The sequence below is a fragment of the Triticum dicoccoides genome, chromosome 6B, assembly GCF_002162155.2.
Source record: "Triticum dicoccoides isolate Atlit2015 ecotype Zavitan chromosome 6B, WEW_v2.0, whole genome shotgun sequence".
NCBI lineage: Eukaryota > Viridiplantae > Streptophyta > Magnoliopsida > Poales > Poaceae > Triticum > Triticum dicoccoides.
The window spans coordinates 620,503,752-620,509,751 of record NC_041391.1 but is presented as its reverse complement, the minus strand read 5'-3'; positions in this window follow the sequence as shown (position 1 = coordinate 620,509,751).

Sequence of the window (6,000 nt, the reverse complement as noted above, 5' to 3'; positions counted from 1 at the left end):
TGTCTCCATCTTGAACATTTTCACGTATGGAGTTGAAGCTACGCTTGATGTGCCTGGTCTTCTTGTGAAACCTGGGCTCCTTGGCAAGTGCAATAGCTCCAGTGTTGTCACAGAAGAGTTTGATCGGCCCCAACGCATTGGGTATGACTCCTAGGTCGGTGATGAACTCCTTCACCCAGATTGCTTCATGCGCTGCCTCTGAGGCTGCCATGTACTCTGCTTCACATGTAAATCCCGCCACGACGCTTTGCTTGCAACTGCACCAGCTTACTGCCCCACCATTCAAAATATACATGTATCTAGTTTGTGACTTAGAGTCATCCAGATCTGTGTCAAAGCTAGCATCGACGTAACCCTTTATGACAAGCTCTTCATCACCTACATAAACGAGAAACATATCCTTAGTCCTTTTCAGGTACTTTAGGATGTTCTTGACCGCTGTCCAGTGTTCCTTGTTGGCATTACTTTGGTACCTTCCTACCAAACTTACCGCAAGGTTTACATCAGGTCTGGTACACAGCATGGCATACATAATAGACCCTATGGCTGAGGCATAGGTGATGACACTCATCTCTTCTTTATCTTCTGTCGTGGTCGGGCATTGAGCCGAGCTCAATCTCACACCTTGCAATACAGGCAAGAACCCTTTCTTAGACTGGTCCATATTGAACTTCTTCAATATCTTATCAAGGTATGTGCTTTGTCAAAGACCCATGAGGCATCTCGATCTATCCCTATAGATCTTGATGCCTAGTATGTAAGCAGCTTCTCCAAGGTCCTTCATTGAAAAACACTTATTCAAGTAGGCCTTAATGTTGTCCAAGAGTTCTATATCATTTCCCATCAAAAGTATGTCATCTACATATAATATGAGAAATGCTACAGCGCTCACACTCACTTTCTTGTAAATGTAGGTTTCTCCATAAGTTTGCATAAACCCAAATGCTTTGATCATCTCATCAAAGCGAATATTCCAACTCTGAGATGCTTGCACCAGCCCATAAATGGATCGCTGGAGCTTGCATACCTTGTTAGCATTCTCAGGGTCGATAAAACCTTCCGGCTGCATCATATACAGTTCTTCCTTAAGATGACCGTTAAGGAATGTCGTTTTGATGTCCATTTGCCATATCTCATAATCATAGTATGCGGCAATTGCTAACATGATTCGGACGGACTTTAGCTTTGCTACGGGAGAGAATGTCTCATCGTAGTCAACCCCTTGAACTTGTCGATAACCCTTAGCGACAAGTCGAGCTTTATAGATGGTAACATTACCATCCGCGTCCGTCTTCTTCTTAAAGATCCATTTGTTTTCTATCGCTCGCCGATCATCGGGTAAGTATGTCAAAGTCCATACTTCATTTTCATACATGGATCCTATCTCGGATTGCATGGCTTCAAGCCATTTGTTGGAATCTGGGCCTGCCATCGCTTCTTCATAGTTCGAAGGTTCACCGTTGTCTAACAACATGATTTCCAGGACAGGATTGCCATACCACTCTGGTGTGGAACGTGTCCTCGTGGACCTACGAAGTTCAGTAGTAACTTGATCCGAAGTACCTTGATCATCATCATTAACTTCCTCTTCAGTTGGTGCTGGCACCACAGGAACATCTTCCTGAGCTGCGCTACTCACCGGTTCAAGAGGTAGTACTTCATCAAGTTCCACTTTCCTCCCACTTACTTCTCTCGAGAGAAACCCTTTCTCCAGAAAGGACCCGTTCTTGGCAACAAAGATCTTGCCTTCGGATCTGAGGTAGAAGGTATACCCAATGGTTTCCTTAGGGTATCCTATGAAGACGCATTTTTCCGACTTGGGTTCGAGCTTTTCAGGTTGAAGTTTCTTGACATAAGCATCACATCCCCAAACTTTTAGAAACGACAGCTTAGGTTTCTTCCCAAACCATAATTCATACGGTGTCGTCTCAACGGATTTAGATGGTGCCCTATTTAAAGTGAATGTAGCTGTCTCTAGAGCGTATCCCCAAAAAGATAGCGGTAAATCGGTAAGAGACATCATAGATCGCACCATATCCAATAAAGTGCGATTATGACGTTTGGACACACCGTTACGCTGAAGTGTTCCAGGCGGCGTTAGTTGTGAAACGATTCCACATTTTCTTAAGTGCGTACCAAATTTGTGACTTAAATATTCTCCTCCACGATCTGATCGTAAGAACTTTATTTTTCGGTCACGTTGATTCTCTACCTCATTCTGAAATTCCTTGAACTTTTCAAAGGTCTCAGACTTGTGTTTCATCAAGTAGACATACCCATATCTACTCAAGTCATCAGTGAGAGTGAGAACATAACGATATCCTCCGCGAGCCTCAACGCTCATTGGACCGCACACATCAGTATGTATGATTTCCAATAAGTTGGTTGCTCGCTCCATTGTCCGGAGAATGGAGTCTTGGTCATTTTGCCCATGAGGCATGGCTCGCATGTGTCAAACGATTCATAATTGAGAGACTCTAAAAGTCCATTAGCATGGAGCTTCTTCATGCGCTTGACACCAATGTGACCAAGGCGGTAGTGCCACAAGTATGTGGCACTATCGTTATCAACTTTACATCTTTTGGTATTCACACTATGAATATGTGTAACATTACGTTCGAGATTCATTAAGAATAAACCATTGACCATCGGGGCCTGACCATAAAACATATCTCTCATATAAATAGAACAACCATTATTCATGAATTTAAATGAGTAGCCATCTCATATTAAACGAGATCCAGATACAATGTTCATGCTCAAACTTGGCACTAAATAACAATTATTGAGGTTTAAAACTAATCTCGTAGGTAAATGTAGAGGTAGCGTGCCGACGGCAATCACATCGACCTTGGAACCATTCCCGACGCGCATTATCACCTCATCCTTCGCCAGTCTCCGTTTATTCCGCAGTTCCTGCTTTGAGTTACAAATATGAGCAACTGCACCGGTATCAAATATCCAGGAGCTACTACGAGCACTGGTAAGGTACACATCAATTACATGTATATCACATATACCTTTAGTGTTGTCGGCCTTCTTGTCCGCTAAGTACTTGGGGCAGTTCCGCTTCCAGTGACCACTTCCCTTGCAATAAAAGCACTCAGTCTCAGGCTTGGGTCCATTCTTTGACTTCTTCCCGGCAACTGGCTTACCGGGCGCGGCAACTCCCTTGCCGTCCTTCTTGAAGTTCTTCTTACCCTTGCCTTTCTTGAACTTAGTGGTTTTATTCACCATCAACACTTGATGTTCTTTCTTGATCTCTACCTCCGCTGATTTCAGCATTGAATATACCTCAGGAATGGTCTTTTCCATCCCCTGCACATTGAAGTTCATCACAAAGCTCTTGTAGCTCGGTGGAAGCGACTGGAGGATTCTGTCAATAACCACGTCATCCGGGAGATTAACTCCCAGCTGAGTCAGGCGGTTGTGCAACCCAGACATCTTGAGTATGTGCTCACTGACAGAACTATTTTCCTCCATCTTACAGTTGAAGAACTTGTCGGAGACTTCATATCTCTCGACCCGGGCATGAGCTTGGAAAACCATTTTCAGCTCTTCGAACATCTCATATGCTCCGTGTTGCTCAAAACGCTTTTGGAGCCCCGGTTCTAAGCTGTAAAGCATGCCGCACTGAACGAGGGAGTAATCATCAGCACGAGACTGCCAAGCGTTCATAACGTCTTGGTTCTCTGGGATGGGTGCTTCACCTAGCGGTGCTTCTAGGACATAATATTTTTTGGCAGCTATGAGGATGATCCTCAGGTTCCGGACCCAGTCTGTATAGTTGCTGCCATCATCTTTCATCTTGGTTTTCTCTAGGAACGCGTTGAAGTTGAGGGTAACGTGGGCCATTTGATCTACAAGACATATTGTAAAGATTTTAGACTAAGTTCATGATAATTAAGTTCATCTAATCAAATTATTTAATGAACTCCCACTCAGATTAGACATCCCTCTAGTCATCTAAGTGCTACATGATCCGAGTCGACTAGGCCGTGTCTGATCATCACGTGAGACGGACTAGTCATCATCGGTGAACATCTCCATGTTGATCGTATCTTCCATACGACTCATGTTCGACCTTTCGGTCTCTTGTGTTCCGAGGTCATGTCTGTACATGCTAGGCTCGTCAAGTTAACCTAAGTGTTTCACATGTGTAAATCTGTCTTACACCCGTTGTATGTGAACGTTAGAATCTATCACACCCGATCATCACGTGGTGCTTCGAAACGATGAACTTTCGCAATGATGCACAGTTAGGGTGAACACTTTCTTGAAATTATTATGAGGGATCATCTTATTTACTATCGTCGTTCTAAGTAAACAAGATTCATAAACATAATAAACATCACGTGCAATTAAACAGTGACATGATATGGCCAATATCATATAGCTCCTTTGATCTCCATCTTCGGGGCTCCATGATCATCTTCGTCACCGGCATGACACCATGATCTCCATCATCATGATCTCCATCATCATGATCTCCATCATCGTGTCTCCACAAAGTTGCTCGCCAACTATTACTTCTACTACTATGGCTAACGGTTTAGCAATAAAGTAAAGTAATTACATGGCGTTAAATCATTGACACGCAGGTCATACAATAATTAAGACAACTCCTATGGCTCCTGCCGGTTGTCATACTCATCGACATGCAAGTCGTAATTCCTATTACAAGAACATGATCTCATACATCACAATATATCATTCATCATTCATCACAACTTTTGGCCATATCACATCACAAATCATATGCTGCAAAAACAAGTTAGACGTCCTCTAATTGTTGTTGCATGTTTTACGTGGCTGCAATAGGGTTCTAGCAAGAACGTTTTCTTACCTATGTAAAAGCCATAACGTGATTTGTCAACTTCTATTTACCCTTCATAAGGACCCTTTTCATCGAATCCGCTCCAACTAAAGTGGGAGAGACAGACACCCGCTAGGCACCTTATGCAACTAGTGCATGTCAGTCGGTGGAACCTGTCTCACGTAAGCGTATGTGTAAGGTCGGTCCGGGCCGCTTCATCCCACAATACCGATGAAGCAAAATAAGACTAGTAGTGGCAAGAAAGTTGACAACATCTACGCCCACAACAAATTTGTGTTCTACTCACGCAAAGAGAACTACGCATAGACCTAGCTCATGATGCCACTGTTGGGGAACGTTGCAGAAAATAAAAAAAATCCTATGATTTCACCAAGGTCAATCTATGAGTTCATCTAGCAACGAGATAGAGGAGTGCATCTACATACCCTTGTAGATCGAGCGGAAGCGTTCAAGAGAACGGGGTTGAGGGAGTCGTACTCGTCGTGATCCAAATCATCGAAGATCCTAGCGCCGAACGGACGGCACCTCCGCGTTCAACACACGTACGGTCAGCGAGACGTCTCCTCCTTCTTGATCCAGCAAGGGGGAAGGAGAGGTTGATGAAGATCCAGCAGCACGACGGCGTGGTGGTGGATGCAGCAGGGATCTCGGCAGGGATTCGCCAAGCGTCTGCGAGAGGGAGAGGTGTAGCAAGGGGGAAGGGAGGCGCCAAGTGCAAGGGTGCGGCTGCCCTCCCCCCCCCTCTTTATATAGGGCCCCTAAGGGGGGGCGCCGGCCCTAGGAGATGGGATCTCCTAGGGGGGGCGGCCAAGGGGGTGCCTTGCCCCCCAAGGCAAGTGGAGGCGCCCCCCACCCTAGGGTTTCCAACCCTAGGCGCAGGGAGGGCCCAAGGGGGGGCGCACCAGCCCACCAGGGGCTGGTTCCCCTCCCACTTCAGCCCATGGGGCCCTCCGGGATAGGTGGCCCCACCCGGTGGACCCCCGGGACCCTTCCGGTGGTCCCGGTACAATACCGGTAACCCCTGAAACTTTCCCGACGGCCGAAACTTCACTTCCTATATATAATTCTTTACCTATGGACCATTCCGGAACTCCTCGTGACGTCCGGGATCTCATCCGGGACTCCGGACAACTTTCGGTTTACTGCATACTCATATCTCTACA